Source organism: Hemiscyllium ocellatum, chromosome 34, assembly GCF_020745735.1.
Source record: "Hemiscyllium ocellatum isolate sHemOce1 chromosome 34, sHemOce1.pat.X.cur, whole genome shotgun sequence".
Taxonomy (NCBI): domain Eukaryota; kingdom Metazoa; phylum Chordata; class Chondrichthyes; order Orectolobiformes; family Hemiscylliidae; genus Hemiscyllium; species Hemiscyllium ocellatum.
Window position 1 is genome coordinate 37,118,534 of NC_083434.1, and position 17,261 is coordinate 37,135,794.

At 45.5% G+C, this 17,261-nt stretch overlaps 1 protein-coding gene across 1 annotated transcript in view; it reads left to right on the top strand.

Annotated features, from left to right (window-relative positions):
- The first annotated feature begins 1,653 nt into the window (after positions 1-1,653).
- Positions 1,654-17,261, top strand: part of LOC132832192 (rab effector MyRIP-like) — a 378,098-nt gene continuing 362,490 nt past the window's right edge. Inside the window, exon 1 of the mRNA XM_060849963.1 lies at positions 1,654-1,837. The gene's annotated coding sequence lies outside the window, so the exon portion shown is untranslated. The remainder of the gene's footprint in view (positions 1,838-17,261) is intronic.

Here is a 17,261-nt window from a genome sequence, read left to right on the forward strand (position 1 = left end):
AGGCAGGTGAAGGGATGGCGGCTGATCTGAGGGAAATGGGGCAGACACAGATGAGGGTCCATTCTACCACAAACCTGGAGAAAGTGAGGTCTGCTGGAGCTCAGAGTCAAGAGTGTGTTGCTGGAAAAGCACAGCAGGTCAAGCAGCGTCCAAGGAGCAGGAGAATCAATGTTTTGAGCAAAAGTCCTTCATCAGGAATGAGGTTCCTGATTCCTGATTCCCTTCCTCATTCCTGATGAAGGGCTCTGGCCCGAAACGTCGATTCTCCTGCTCCTCGGACGCTGCCTGACCTGCTGTGCTTTTCCATCACCACACTCTCAATTCTGACATCTTTAACTCGCATCGAAGATCACATGTAATTGACCTTCCTCCCAGTGATCTCGTGGGATGTCCGGGATAATAACACAAAAAATTGCTGATGCTGAAATTACAGATGCCTTACAGTACAGGTGCATGTCATTCAGCCCATCAAAGGGCATCCTCCTCAGATCCAGCCCCCTACTGTAAAACCTCACATATCCCTTGGCTAGTCCACCTAGCCTGCACATCCCTGGATGCTATCAGGCAATATAGCATGGCCATACCACCCTAACCTGAGCATATTTGGACTGTGGGAGGAAAGGAGAGCACCTGGAGGAAACCCATGCAGACACAGGGAGAATATACAAGCTCCATAGACTGTTGCCTGAGGGTGGAATTGACCCAGGGCCCTGGCATCGTGAGGCAGCCGTGCTAATGGCTCAGTGGTTAGCACTGCTGCCTCACAGCACCAGGGTCTCAGGCTTGATTCCAGCCTGGGACAACTGTCTGTGTGGACTTTGCACGTTCTCCCTGTGTCTGCGTGGGTTTCCTGCGGCTGCTCCGGTTTCCTCCCACAATCCAAAAATGTGCAGGTCAGGTGAATTAGCCATGCTATATTGCCTATAGTGCTAGGTGTATTAGTCAGAGGGAAATGGGTCTGGGTGGGTTACTCTTTGGAGGGTTGGTATGGGCTGGGGTTGGGCCAAAAGGCCTGTTTCCACACTGTAGGGAATCTAATCTAACCACTGAGCCACAGTGCCACCCTGGAAACCTGAAACCAAAACATAGAAACACGCTGGAGAAACTCAGCAGGTCTGGCAACATCTGTGGAGAGTGAGAAACAGAGTTAATGTTTCGAGTCCAGTGACCTGAATTTCATTGCTGGGTCCACCTAATGAAGGAGAATGGCTCCGAAAGCTAGTGCTTCCAAATAAACCTGTTGGACTACAACCTGGTATTGTGTGATTTTTAACCTCATTGCTGGTGTTTGGCTACGAGATGGTCACATTATCCCTCCATCCACTATTGGCTAAGGCTGGAGATAATCCAGAAACTCATTGGCTGTTCGTGGGACCAATAGCTCACCAGGTCCTGCCTGGCAGGCCAATGGCAGATGGCCATGGGGTTAGGGCGATCCTGATTGGGCGAGGATGGGTTTTGTGATTGGCTGAGTGTATGGGGGGGAGTGGTCCTCCAGGTGTTGATGGACAGCTTGAGGATGCGGGCTGGAGCACATCTGGATGTGGTAGGCTCGGCCAGGGGTTGGAACCTGTGACTGTGCACGGAATGCCATCCTTTGGTGCCTGGGCAGTTAGATGCCGCCTGTCTGTGTGAGGAGTGCTGCAGGGACAGGCTGACTGACTGACTGACTGAGCTCATTCCCTGTGCCTTTCTCCCCAGTCTCTGCACTGGAGACAGACTGAGACAGAAATCACTGCACGTTTGAGATCCTGGGAATTTCGTGCCTGGCAACAAATTGGCTTCGAAGTCCATCGTCCTGGGAAACTGTCACCTCCTGTTTGCAACACCTGGGGAGGTAGGTACTGGGCTGTGTCAGGGACACTAGCTCTCAGTTTACACTGGGGCTAACCCGGGATTTGTTCAGCTTGCAGATCCGCCGTCCACTGCCTCTGGGCTCTTTCTGTCCTTTTTTTTTAGGATTTCCAGGTCTCACGCGTCCCACTTAATTTTTAAAAATATATATTTTAAGCGCACAGCTGGGCTGATGTGGTTTCACTTGCTGCAATTTGGCCATTCCCCCCCCCCCCCAACAAGGGGGATATTATTGTAAATGTGTGAGGTTCAGAGTAGGAAGCGTGTGGCTGCATTAACCTGCAAAGACACAGAGAGAGAGAGAGAGAGACCAGGGGAGGACAGAGTTACCAACCGGTTGCATGTTAAAGACTGGGGAGCATTTATTGACCGCGATTGCAGCGGGGTACAGGATCACCGATAAACCGACCCGACCCGAAAGGTCCCCTCCGTAGTTAACAAGCGGACACTCCCCTCACACCCCCACAGCTCTCACACCCTCCTCCCCCCCCCCCCGAAACACACACACAGCCCTGAGACCCCCCTCCTCTCCCCCAAACACACACACAGCCCTGAGACCCCCCTCCTCTCCCCCAAACACACACACAGCCCTGAGACCCCCCTCCTCTCCCCCAAACACACACACAGCCCTGAGACCCCCCTCCTCTCCCCCAAACACACACGCAGCCCTGAGACCCCCCTCCTCTCCCCCAAACACACACGCAGCCCTGAGACCCCCTCCCCCCCACACACACACACAGCCCTGAGACCCCCTCCCCCCCACACACACGCAGCCCTGAGACCCCCTTTCTCCCCCACACACACACACGCAGCCCTGAGACCCCCTCGCCCCCCACACACACGCAGCCCTGAGACCCCCTTCCCCCCCCCCACACACACACGCAGCCCTGAGACCCCCTCCCCCCTGCACACACCCAGACCCCCTCCCCCCCCAAACACACACGCAGCCCTGAGACCCCCTCCCCCTTCCCCTACCCCCCATCCCCTTCCCCCCCCCACATGCACACAGCCCTGAGACCCCCCCCTCCTTCCCCCCACACAGCCCTGAGATCCCCCTCTTCCACACACACACACACACACACACACACACACACAGCCCTGACACCCCTTCCTCCCTGATTCAGGCATCGTGTGAATTCTCAGTCCTGCTTTAAAATGTTGGTGGCTGGTTCATATCCATTGCATTTGCATACACTGTGCATGTTTCAAAGCTGTGTGTGTCTTCTACATGACCGTGTTAGGTTTTCTGCACCATGTTATTCTACTTTATTGTGGCTCTGGGCAGGATGACCTCGTAGGGAGACAGTGGAAGGTTTTGATTTGTGCATTTAACGTGTCAGGTAGTGTGGACTGAACGCTCATGCCTGTTATGAAGTGAGTAATGAGCAGATCCAAGGCAGATGTCTATATTTGCAATTGTGAATGCCAGATGATAGTTTGTGTCATTTCCCAATCACTGCAAACCCATGACTTGTTTTATGCATTAACGGGAGGAGCAACCAAGGGTTAAACCTGCAGTATCTCCTCTCCATTCATTTCAGTGACCAATTATGTTTAACTCTAGATGTTTTGTCATCAACCTATCCAAAGATATTATCTAACTCACTTTTGGGCCAAGTGGGATTTGAACCCAGTCCTCCTGGCTCAGAGTTATGAACACTAACACTGCACCATAGCAGCATTTACGCCCAGCGGTTTGTTGATAACAGAGGAAGATTTGCATATGTTACACTACCCCTAATGCAACTCTGCTGTTACATAAAGATTCAGTGGGTTATCACTAAGGGGTGAACCTGTGGTGAACCAGTGCCAATTTATTCTCAAACAAGATTGATTTAACTCCAGTAAGTGAAAGTCTTTTTCCTAACCATTAAAGGGTATTAACATCTTCTCTTAGAATAGTGTCCGTGTTCAGTGAACTGAGTGCCATGCTTGAAAGGAATCTGTGCCAAAGTTACTAATTGACTGGTCAGTGCAGTGTGTTACATTGGAGTGGGTTCCCATCTCTCACTGCTATGCTTGGGGATCAGATTTTAGCTCAATGGCCAAGTGTAAGGCCGTGAATAAATGTTTGCGGGCTTGATTCAATTCCTATGGGGCAATATTCAACAACTGGATCCAAAGTGAAATGAAGAGCGAATAATCTCTCTCGCTGGTGCAGTGGGGATGTTTTTGTGTAGCTCGAGTCGATGCAGATTAAACCGAGCTTTACTGTCTGTAACCCGGGAATGCTTGATCCTGGCACTGTGTCAGAATCAGAAAGTGTTATCCTCCATTATTAGCAAAACCAAGTCCTTTTTTGAAGTGAATTTGATTGGTTAATCATTTTAGTTTCCACTTAACATCCATTTGACAGGTATTATTTATTAGCTGGAAATTACTTTTTCTCTGAATGTTTACTATGTTTCTGACCTTTTTCCCCTGCTTGTTTAGTGAAGCATTTGTGACAACTCGGTCATTTAATTTAACATTGACAGTGTTTACCTCCTGATATCATTAACTACTGTTTCTAAGCTTTTAACTCAAAATTTATTGGGCTGGAAGCATCATTTAGTTCTTCTGAAGCAGCATTTTATTGTTTGCAAACAAAATCTTCTAGGAGAAAGTGAGGACTGCAGATGCTAGAGATTAGAGCTGAAAATGTGTTGCTGGAAAAGCGCAGCAGTTCAGGGCAGCATCCAAAGAGCAGGAGAATCGACGTTTTGGGCATGAGCCCTTCTTCAGGAATACTGGAAAAGCGCAGCAGGTCAGGTAGCATCCAAGGAGCAGGAGAAACTGAAGAAGGGCTCATGCCTGAAACGTTGATTTTCCTGCTCCTTGGATGCTGCCTGACCTGCTGCGCTTTTCCAGCAACACATTTTCAGCTCTGTATGCAAACAAAAACCAATTAAAAGAGAGAATGTCATGATCCACCCACAGAAAATACATATTAAGTATAAAGTTTAACTAAAGAAGTTTCTTTTATACATCAGTAAAGATTGACAATCTCAAATCTTTTTAATTTCATGTTATAATAGAAACTTAGACTTCAGAATTCTTTTCTTTGCACTCTACTTTACCTTAGGCCATATTCACTGACAATTCATGTGGTGTACTCTCAGCTTTGTTCAAGTCACCATTGTGAGCCCGCAGATCGATCTTAGCAAATGGTTGGCTCTGTTAGCTGTCTCTCAACAGGTAGCACTCCAGTCTTTGTGTCAGCACATCATGGGATCACGTTCTGTTCCAAAGACTTGAACATAAATGTTCAGCCGACACTCTGATGCAGTGTGGGGGGGTTGTGGGGGGGGGGGGGGGGGAGGAGATGCTGCGCTGTGTGGTGAACAAGTCATTAAATCAAGGCCTTGCCAGTTTGGTTTTTGGGTGGACGAAAGTAGATGTTGAAGTGAAGAGCAGGAATGCTCTCCCTGTGTCTTGGCAAATATGTAGCCATCAGCGAGACTAAAAACGGATTATTTGGGTCATTTAACATTGCTGTTTGAACCTGCTGTGTCCATGTTGTTTGCCACATTTTGCCATTATGTATTGGTTGTAAAACATTTTGGGATATTCTGGAATCATAAAGGAATGCAGATTTTATTTTAAATCCCCAGTAGGATATCCTTATGGAAGTTCAGTTCTATCCATGTGATAACTACACGTATTTTTGAATGAAAATTCTTGGCTTGTAATCAGAAGTAGGTAGCTGTAGATTTCTCTTCCCTTCTTTCAGCCATAGGATAGTGAACATTTATAGACACTGTACTGTCACTTAAGGTGTGGCCAGGATGTAACAAGGGATTGAAATTCTCTATCTCCATGATTGTGTGTAGCATACAGTGTGTTTACATATTGAGCCACAGGGAGATCCAGACTCCAGAATCTTGGAATGTTTCTGTGCAAACAGATGGGAACATGAATAAGCAGCCACATGAAATAAGACAAAAATAAATAGTTGCTGTGAGGTGGATAAATACAGATAGCACCTTGTTTTATATCTTGTCATCCATTCAGATATTAGGAGAAAGTGAGGACCGCAGATGCTGGAGATCAGAGCTGAAAAATGTGTTGCTGGAAAAGCACAGCAGGTCAGGCAGCATCCAAGGAGCAGGAGAATCGACATTTCGGGCATGAGCCCTTCTTCAGGAATCAGAATTCCTGAAGAAGGGCTCATGCCTGAAACGTCGATTCTCCTGCTCCTTGGATGCTGCCTGACCTGCTGTGCTTTTCCAGCAACACATTTTCAGATCCATTCAAATATTTCCAGACAAGTTATTGTGAAAATTAATAAAAATGGTACAAGTTGCAAATTAAATTTTACTTTTAATCATGACGTCTGAGAGCAATATTTTGACTCTGGATGATTACAGCCTCCTTTTCTTTCAACTTTATTTGTTTTTACATTTTTAATAACTATGACAAAAGCCCCTTAGGGAAGAAAATATATGTGGGATTGGATTTATTCTTTAAAAAGCAACACTCTGTCGTGTGGAAACCATTGTTAATTGGCAGGGAAAGCCCGTCTGGTTACCTCCAGTCCTTTTTTTAAGGGAAGGAAATCTGCCTTTCTTACCTGATCTGGCCGATATGTGACTCCAGAGTCAAAATGCGTTGCGCTTAAAAAGCACAGGAGGTCAGGCAGCATCCGAGGAATCGATGTTTCATGCATAAGATTTTTGTCAGGTGGGGGTGGTCAAGGGGGCTGAGAAATAAATGGGGTGGTGGGGCTGAGGGGAAAGTAACTGGGAAGGCAATAGGTAGATGAAGGTGGGTGGATGGGGAGTGATGGTGATGGGTTGGATCTGAGGGTGGAGTGGAAAGGTGGGAAGGAAGATGGACAGGTGCAACAGTTCAAGAAGGTGGTACTGAGTTGGGGGGTTGGATCTTGGATAAGGTGAAGGGAGGGGAGGTGAGGAAACTGGTGAAATCAATATTGATTCCATGTGGTTGGAGGGCCCCTAGGTGGATGGTGAGATGTTCTTCCTCCAGGCATTGGGTGGCTTGGATTTGGCAGTGAAGGGCCCCAGGACTTGCATGTCCTTGGCAGAGTGGGAGGGGGAGATGAAGTAACCAATCACTGGACGGTGAGGCTGTTTGGTGTGTGTGTGTGTCCCAGAGATGTTCCCTGAAATGTTCTACAAGTTGGTGTCCTGTCTCGCCAATGTAGAGGAGACCATGTCACCCTCATCTACTGTGTCCGTTGCTCTTGATGTGGTCTCCTGTACACTGGGGAGACAGGAAGCCAACTTGTCGAACGATTCGGAGAATATCTCCAGAACACACGCATCAAACAACCACCCTGTGGCTGACCACTTCCACTCCGCCAAGGACATGCAAGGCCACTTCCATCGCCAAATCCTAACCATCTGACAACTGGAAGAAGAACACTTCATCTTCTGCCTTGGGACCCTGCAACCACACTGCATCCATGTCAATTTCACCAGTTTCCTCATTCTCCCCTTCCCTGACTTTATCTCAGATCCAACCCACCAACTTGGCGCCTCCCTCGAGTTGTCCTCCATGTCCATCTTCCATCCCTCCTAACTGCTCCATCCTCCACTCTGATCTAATACCATCACCCCCCATCTTTCATCTACCTATCGTGTTCTCGGCAACTCAGCCCCCCCCGTCTCCCCAGCCTCACCATCTCCCACTTATCTGTCAGCCCCCTTGCCCCCCCCCCAACATTCCAGATGAAGAGCTTATGCTCGAAATGTCGACTCTCTTGCCCTTGGATGCTGCCTGACCTGCTGTGCTTTTCCAGCACCACATGTTTTGACTCTAATCTCCAGCATCTGCAGTCCTCACTTTCTTCTAGTTAATATGTGACTTCAGACTCACAGCAATGTGGTTGCCCCTTAACTACCTACTGGCCAGGTGACATGGGCAATAAATGCAGGTCCAGCTAGTGATGCTAACACCATGAATGATTTTTTTTTTAAAAGATTGCAACTTCTCATGATGTTAGGTTACAGAATGACCAATGATTGCAAAGCTCCACCAGTACCCTAAGTATTACCATGGGAAAAGCATTTCCCATAAAGCCATCCTTCCCAGCGAAGGAACATTACTCTTGGAATGGGCAGAGACCAGACAATGGCAATGCCAATCTGACCTTCAGGATCTGTACTGAGGTACCATTGTACCTAAGATAGTGCCTTAATGTGGTCACTGTAAACCTTTCACTGTACTCTCTTGAGTACATGTGACAATATAGTTCGTTTCATTCATACACTCACACATACATTGCATTAGGATGTAAAGATTACGCACTGCATGTTCAGACACTGATAGAAGTGGGACTGACGCAAATAAACATAATTTTGGGAATGAATGATCATTTTCTTTGATCATGTATATGTTAATATTGAGAGTGGATGCATTTTTTTCTGACGTGTAAAGGAGAATGATGATATCAATGTAACTTTATACAGTGTACTAGTTTGCTTGCCGTAGTTATGACATCAACCTCTGCTCTAACTTGCTTTCACTTTAGTTTGTAGCAGCCATTAAAATGTATCTCTTGAAACAAGTCCCATCTGACCATTGTCTCAGGCAGAACCTTGGTGTTATTAGCACGGTTACACTGCCCTTTTGTTTACATCTGCTTTTCAAATGAGACAAGGATGCCAAGCATTGCAAAATTACTCCTTTGGACCACTGGATTATATTAAGTCACTGCTGACTTCTTATTATTCCATGTAATTGTGTCCAAGTTATGTAAAAAGAATTGTGAAAATGAGTAGCTTTGAGCAGTAGTTCATGTATTTCAGCATTCTAAGCGATAACCCACAGAATGAGCATTTTGACCTGTCATAGTTTGGATAGGTGTTTGGGTGGCGGTGGTTTCATGTATTAATACTGGGAAAAAAAAAGTAAGTTACTGCATGTGTTGGAGATCTGAAATGAAAACACGGTGCTGGAGAAACTAAGCAAATCCTGCGATATCTATGAAGAGAAAGATACAAGAGTTAATGTTTCAAGTTTTAATATGACTCTTCAGAATTGGAGGTGGAAAAGTGATTTTAATGTTGGAAAAGATGTACAAGTGGGACACGGGGTGAGGCCACCCAGAGTAAGAGGCAAAGGGAGTGCTAACAGAAATGGAGGAGTTATATAGGTGCAGAATAAGTGTTAAATGATAAGTGTGAACAGAAGAAAATAGATCAGCTTTGCTAAGATTAAACCCATGCAAAAATGATGGAGGTGGGGGAAGAGTGATGACCTCAGTGGAGGATAGTGTTTGTGGTCTGAAGATGTTGAACTCCATGTTGAATCTAGAAAGCTCTGAAGTGCTTCTGTGGAAATGGAGGCGCTGTTCCTCCAGCTTGCTGGAGCACGTCCGTAGACCTAGGATGGAAATGATAGCGTAAGGACAAGGAAAACAAAAATTTGAGTTTGGAGAGCGATGTGGATACCAGAATGTGACAGGGTGTAAATGAAACCAAGAAATTCCTGAGGGATCATTAGGAAAAGCCATTGGGCAGGACAGAGAATGAATTTTCAAGCAGGATAAAATAATGGCTTTGGCCACTACTGGGAGGTGGGGCAGATTGATTGATTGATTAAACATTTAAACAGACTTAATGACCATAAAAACAGCAGCTAGCTAGCCCAGAGTTTAAAAATTGGGATCCTTTTGGTATCTGGGCAGAAGCTAGTACCGCCTGGAGGTGGGGAATTCTATTTCTGCAGTGTTCAAGTTTCTAGCAAGCTTTCTGCTGACAGATGCAAAATGTTCTTATCTTATGTAAAGTGTTAAAGTGAACTGCTCTGTGAGGAATAACACACTTACAGAAGAGCTAAAGAAAGGGCAGCACGGTGGTTCAGTGGTTAACATTGCTGCCTCACACCGCCTTGGACACTAGTTCGATTCCACCCTCTGGTGACTGTCTGTCTGTATGGAATTTGCAGGGGTTTCTCCTGGGTGCTCCAGTTTCCTCCCACAATACAAGGATGTGCAGGTTAGGGTGGACTGGCCTTAGGAAATGCAGGGTTACAGGGATGGGGGTGGGATGTTCTTTGGAGGGTTGGTGTGGACTCAATGGACCGAATGGCCTGCTTCTGCATTGTAGGGATTCTATGAAATGAAAATCTGAAATAAAGCAGAAAATATTCAAGAAACTCAATAGGCCAGGCAGCATCTGTGGAGCAGGAAAAATCGACGTTTGGGGCAAAAGCCCTTCACCTCACTTTTCTTAGATCAGAGAAAATTGATGGGTGACTTAGCTAAGATATATAATATTATGAGGGAGTGGAGATAGATCGTGTTATGAAGACTCCTGATGAAAGGCTTTTGCTCGAAACGTCACTTTTTCCTGCTGCTCGGATGCTGCCTGACCTGCTGTGTTTTTCCAACACCACTCTAATCCAGCATCTGTGGTGAGACAGCATTGCTAATGTTTCAGGTTCAGAGTCTCTTCTTCAGAACTGGAGAACATTTACAGTCCAGCTTGACTGTGAAGTCGTTTTGAATTGGTGTGGAATAGATAGTATACCTCCAGTGTTTTTTATCAGCCATTTCGTCTCAAATATAAAGCATATTTCAAAGGCGTTTGCAGATGGTACAAAAAGAATGATTGTCCCTGAGTGAGCGAGAGAAAGCTACAGGAAAGCATGAACAGTCTGGTCATTGGGAAATAGAATTCAGCCCAGAACACTCTGCATTTGGAAGGTGCAAAAAGGGGACAGGAAATATGAGAAATGGGAGCATACTCACTAATCTAGAGGAACAGGGGAACCATTGAGGGTATGTCCACAATGAGTCAGTCAATAAGGTGGTTAAGGAGAGAAATGGCATTCCTTATCAGCAAGACATAGAACAAACATCAATAAGGTTCAGCTAGAACCACACACAACACTAGTTAGACCCACAACCTTAGTATAGCACGCAGTTCTCGTTAACACATTACAGGGAAAACATGATCCCAATAGCGAGGGTTGTGATAAATGTTATGATGATATTGCCAGGGATAGAAAGTATTTAACCTATGAGGGAAGATTGAATTGCCTGGAGTCACTTTTCTTAGATCAGAGGGAGCTGATGGGTGACTTAGCTAAGGTATATAATACTATGAAGGGGTGGAGATAGATAGTGTTATGAAGATTCCTGACGAAGGGCTTTTGCCCAAAATTTTCTTGCTCCTCAGATGCTGCCTGGCCGACTGTGCTTTTCCAGCACCACACTCTTGGCTTATGAAGATGTGGATCTACTGTACCTTTTAAAAGCAACAGAGCTACCTGACAGCGCCAAGTGGTCTGAACAAGACATAATGTAATATGTGGTCCAGCAGCTGGGGTAGCTGGTTGCCTGGATACAAAAACAAATTTCAATTAGGCCAATCAGTTTAAGTTATACCCCCCCAAAAAAACCAAACTCCAATCCAGTTTGAATTTAGTAGATTGACAATATTAAAAGCCACTGACACAATCCGATGTTTTGGGGGTATAAGATCGGGAAAAATTTGAATAGTTGAGCGAGAACTGCCGAAAGATCAACAGGTGTCGCCTGCTAGTAAGAACTCTGAGAGGTACCTGTCTAGAGACGGAGTTTGCTCAGAGAAAAATATCAACACCGATCTGGGGAGCAAATCTACAGGGAGGATAAGGAGAAGCTTCAACCCCTGGCTGGTTTTGAAATGTGAATTTTTCAGTAAACCTTAATCAGGGGTTTTATCGGACTAGTATTATAGAAGGGAAGGTAAAAAAATAGATTAAAGGATGGAGGTATAAATAGTTGTTAGCTAATTATTCTCTGTTATCCTTTAAGAAATAAAGTTGTTAATTTTTACTTTAAATAGTTCTTGGCCTCTCATTTTTGCAGATTACTGCACAGGATAAATCTTTTCTGTGTTGCTGTTTTAAATTAAGGAGGAGGGTTTACCCCATGTTGTAACAACAGATTTTCCTTATTCACTCTATTTGCTTTGGCAAAGCAGGGACTAAAGACTGGAAGTAATTGGGTAAAGGATTAGTTGGAAAATGAGGAGCTAACTCACCGTTAGATTGAATTCCCTACAGTGGAAATAGGTCCTTCGGCCCAACAAGTCCACACTAACCCTCCAAACAGTAACCACCCAGACCCATTACCCTACCCTATGTTTACCCCTGACTAACTCAATGAACACTATATGGGCAATTTAGCATGGCCAATTCACCTGACCTGTACATCTTTGGATTGTGGGAGGAAACCGGAGGAAACCACCTTGGACATGAGGAGATTATGCAAACTCCACACAAACAGTTGCCCGAGGCAGGAATTGAACCCAGGTCTCTGGTGCTGTGAGGCAGTAGTGCTAACCACTGAGCCACTGTGTCACCCCGTTAGTTAGCCAATCTTCTTGATATGAATCTAGCAAAGAGATTGCTGACCCCTTGCTGAGGTATTTGTATCATTGACAGTAACCAGTGAAGTGCTGGAAGATTGAAGGTTGGCTACAGTGCCAATATTTAAGCAAGTCTGTAAGGAAAAGACAGACAACAACAGACCACTGGATGTGAACATAGGAGTCACAGTTAGTAAGTGTGCAGATGACACCAAAATAGGCAGAGTAAAGGACAGTGAAGAAGATTATCTCCGAGTACAATGGGATCTTGATCAGGTGGGCCAAGGATTGGCAGATGGAGTTTAATTTAGATAAATGTGAGGTGCTGCATTTTGATAAGGCAAACGAGGGCAGGACTTTCCCAAATAATGATGGGGAGAGTGTTGCTGAATAAAGAGACCTAGGGGTGCAGATGCATAGTGCCTTGAAAGTGGAGGCACCGGTAGATAGGATAATGAAGAGGGTGTTTCGCACGCTTGTCTTCATTGCTCAGAACATTGTGTATACGAGTTGGGATGTCATGTTGTGGCTGTACAGGACATTAATAAGACTACTTAATGGAATACAACATTCATTTCTCGTCTCCCTGCGACAGAAAGATGTTAAACTTGAGAGGGTGCAGAAAAAAATTTCAAGGATGTTGCCAGGGCTGGAGGGTTTGAGTTATAGGAAGAGAATGAATTAGTTTGGGGCGTTTTTGCCTGGAGCATCAGAGACTGAGGGATGATCTTAGAGGTTTATAAAATCATGAGGGGTGTTGATAGGGTAAATAGCCAAGGTCTTTTCCCTGGGGTGGAGGAGTCCAAAACTAGAGAGCATAGGTTTAGGGTGAGAGGGAAACGATTGAAAAGGGACCTAAGGAGCAACTTTTTCGTGCAGAGAGTGGTGTGTGTGTGTGTGTATAGCATGAGCTGCCAGAGGAAGGGGGTGGAGGTGGGAGCAATTATAACATTCAAAAAGCACCTGGATGGGTATATGAATAGGAAGGGTTAAGAGGCATATGGGCCATGTGCTGGCAAATGGGATGGATGAGTTGGACTGAAGGGTCTATTTCTGTGTTGTATGGATCAATGACTCTATATCATTCCCAACACAGTTAGCGTTTATTATCGAGCCATAGAGATCTACAGCACAGGAATAGACCCTTCGACCCATGTCAGTGCTGGTCCAATACAACTCCCTATGAGGTCAGAGGAGGGGTCACTGAACCTGAAACACTAACTCTGACTTCTCTGCAGACACTGCCAGACCTGCTGGGTTTTTCTAGCAATTTGTTTTACCACTATCTCACTATACCAATCCCACAGCCTTATATGCCATCGCATTGCAAAATGCAATCTAAAATACTTAGAGTCATACAGCACGGAAACAGGCTCTTCACTCCAACCTGTCCATAATCCCAAACTAAACTAGGCCCACCTGCCTGCTCCTGGCCTATATCCCTCCAAACCTTTTCCAATTCATGTGCTTAGATAAGTGTCTTTTAAACCCATAGATATGATGAGGCTTCCTGCCATTCCCACCCTGACAGACCCAGAGTTCCAGTTTCCCACCAGCCTCTGGGTGAAAGGTATTACCTCACATTCCCTCTAAATGTTCTGGCCCTTAAATCTATGGCCCTTGGTTATTGATCTCTCCATTAAGGGGGAGGTTTCTTCCTGTCTACTTGATCTGTGCCTCTCACTATTTAATACATTTATACATCATGTCCTCCCTCAATCACTCCTGCAGTAAGAAAAACAACCCCAGTCTGTTCAATTTTTCTTTGTCACTGAAACGCTCCAGCCCAGGCAACATCCTGTTAAATTTCCTCCGGATTCTCTGCAATGTACGGCATCCCTATTGTGTGCAGTGATGCTATCGGGTGTGTTTTGGCAAACTAAATGCACGATGAGCAGTATTTTACAGAGACAAAGTGAGGACTGCGGATGCTGGAGAAATCAGAGTCAAAAAGTGCGGTGCTAGAAAAGCATTGGAGGTCAGGCAGCATCCGAGGAGCAGGAGAATTGACATTCGGGCATAAGCCCTTCATTAGGAATGTTAGGGGGTGGGGTGTGGGGAAGGGGGCTAAAAGGTAAATAGGTTGGGGGTGGGACAGGGTGGAAGGTAGCTGGGAAGGTGATAGGTAGGTGCAGATGGAGGGTGGTAATGATAAGTCAGAGCGGAGGGTGCATAGGTGGGAAGGAAGATGGACAGGTGCGACAGTTCAAGAGGGTACTGCCAGGTTGGATCTGTGATGAGGGGGGATGAGGAAACTGGTAAAGTTGATGGTGATGCCAAATGGTTGGAGGGTCCCAAGGCAGAAGATGCATTCTTCCTCCAGTCGTCGGGCGGTTTGGATTTGGCGGTGGAGGAAGCCCAGGACACTCATGTCCTTGGCGCAGTGGGCTGGAGAGTTAAAAGTGATTGGCTTCAGGGTGATGGGGTTGTTTGGTGTGTGTCCCCTAGAGATGTTCCCTGAAATGTCCTGCAATTTGGTGCCCTGTCTCCCCAATGTAGAAGAGACCACATCAAGAGCAATGGACACAGTAGATAAAGTGTTTGGCTGTGCAGGAAAATCTGCCGGATGTGGAAAGAGCCTTTAGGGACTTTGATGTGGATGATGGGGGGGCGTGAGCGCAGGTTTTACACCTCTTGCAATGGCAAGGGAATGTGCCAGGAGTGGAGGGTGGGTTGGTGCAGGGTGGAGGGGGGGAGGGGGTGTTGGCTTTGACCTAACTAGGGAGGTGTGGAGGGAATGGTCTCTGCAGAATGCTGAAAGGATTGGGAAGGGCAGGTTTAATGAGGAAAGGCTGAGGGCTGTTTTCATTGGAGAGAAGATTGAGAGGTGACTTAATTGAGACATATAAGATAATCCGAGGGTTAGACTGAGAGGACAGTGAGAGCCTTTTTTCTAGGATGGTGATGGCTAGCATGAGGGGTCTATTTTCAAATTGAGGGGTGATGGATATAGGACTGATGTCAGAGGTAGTTTCTTCACTCAGAGTAGTAGGGGCATGGATCGCATTGCCTGCAACAGTTGTAGACTCGCCAACTTTACAGGCATCTAAATGGTCATTGCATAGACATATGGATGAGAATGGATTAGTGTAGGTTAGATGGGCTTCAGATTGGTTTCACAGGATGGCGCCACATCGAGGGCCAAAAAGCCTGTACTGCGCTGTAATGTTCTATATGCTGTATCTCTGAAGGTGGGGTCTGACTCATAGGTGGCAAAAAAGGCAGATGATAATGCGTTATATTTCTCAAGGGTTTGAGAGGGGAGGGGTGTGGAAATCTGTGCCCTTCATGGTCTTGTCAAGCAGAAGGTGAGATGCCTGGCCCTTCTTATGAAATTTAAGGATTTAATTCCACAATACAGTATGGGAATAAGAGGAACCTGTGACTGCAAGTATAAGTCATTCAACATGACAGGACAACTGGAGAGAGTGTTTCATAAAACGCACGGGATCCCAGGCTTTAGAATTGGTGGACTCAGGTCCAAACAAGGGACTGTGATAAATTTATGTTATTCAGCTGCAACTGAAGTGTTGCCTTAGAAAGGATGTGAAGGCTTTGGAGAGAGCGCAGCAACGATTCACAGGATTGGTTCCAGGGATGAGGAACTTCAGTTGCAGAAGTAGATTTGGAGAATCTGGAGTTGTTCACCTTGGGAGGGAGGAGATGTGATGGAGATGTTTAAAATTGTGAGGGGGTCGGAGAAAGTAAGTAGCATCTGCTCCCATGGTGACAGGATGGAGATCCAAGGGCACAACTTTAATGTGATTGGCAGGGAGAAGTAACGATGACATGTGGACAATTATGTTTTATCCAATGACGTAGTTGGGACCTGGAAGGTTCTGCCTGAGACTGTTTTGTTTGTTTGTTTCAAATGAATCCTTCAAAAGAGAACTTTCAGGGGAGTGGGACAAGGTGAATTGCTCTTCCAGCATGGCACCATGGACACTGGGCTGAATGGCCTCCTTCTGTAGTCATTCAATAAATTTATACATTTGTTGAAGAGCTTTTATGTTCCAACGCTGCCAGTATTGTGAAATCATAGCATTGAGACGACCGAATACAGCATTTATCAGGTCATCATGATAATATAAATTGATATGACAGGGATTCTGGGACATTTCTGCCAGTGTAAGATAGTTGTCATGACAATGAACTGCTGGAGAGATGTGTTTCCTTTCTACTCTATGTCCACCTCAGCAATGAAATAGCAAGCAGTTGGACGTGTGGGTGTGCACGTGTATGTACGGTCAGAGTGACCATCAAGGTACTCATGTTTTAAACGTTGCAGAATTCGGTCACTCAATCCTGCTTTGAAACTGTGTTCATTTGTTTTAGAGGATGAGTCTACAAAATTCTGGATAATCCAAAAAGCAATTTAATGAACTTCATTTTTGAATCTGAGAGTCAAATATATAAGTGAATCCCTCTTAGTTAAGAGAAAGTAGATATAAAGATGCTGATCAATTTTTAAATAATTCACTACCTGGGTGAAACACAAGAACTGAATTCATAACCGGTGTGTTTTAACCATGCATTGTTCTTAAGAGTGATTTCCTCTAGCTCTGAGGTTAGCTGAGTTGGCTGGATGGAGAGTGATACCAGCAGTGTGAGTTGAAGTCCTGCACTGGCTGTGGTTACCACTAAGGACTTTTCTTCTCAACCTCTTCCTTTGCCTGAGGTGTGGTGACCCTCAGATTAAACCACTGGTTTTGCACTGTTGCAACTTTACCTTTTTTTATTTTATAGAGTCATACAGCATAGACCTTCAGTCCAACACATCTGCGCTTACCAGATATCCCAATCTGACCTAATACCATTTCCCAGCATTTGGCCCATGTCTCTCGAAACCCTTTCTATTCATGTACCCATTCAAATACCTTTTTAAATGTTGTAATTGTACCAGCCTCCACCACTTCCTCTGGCAGCTCATTCTGTTTACATATCACCGTCTGTGAGAAAAAGTTGCTCCTTGGGTTCTTTCTAAACCTTTCCCCTTCACTTGATTGAGTTTTGTTTTGAAGAAGTAACGAAGAGAATTGGTGAGGGCAGAGCAGTAGATGTGATCTATATGCTCTTCAGTAAGGTGTTCGACAAGGTTCCCCA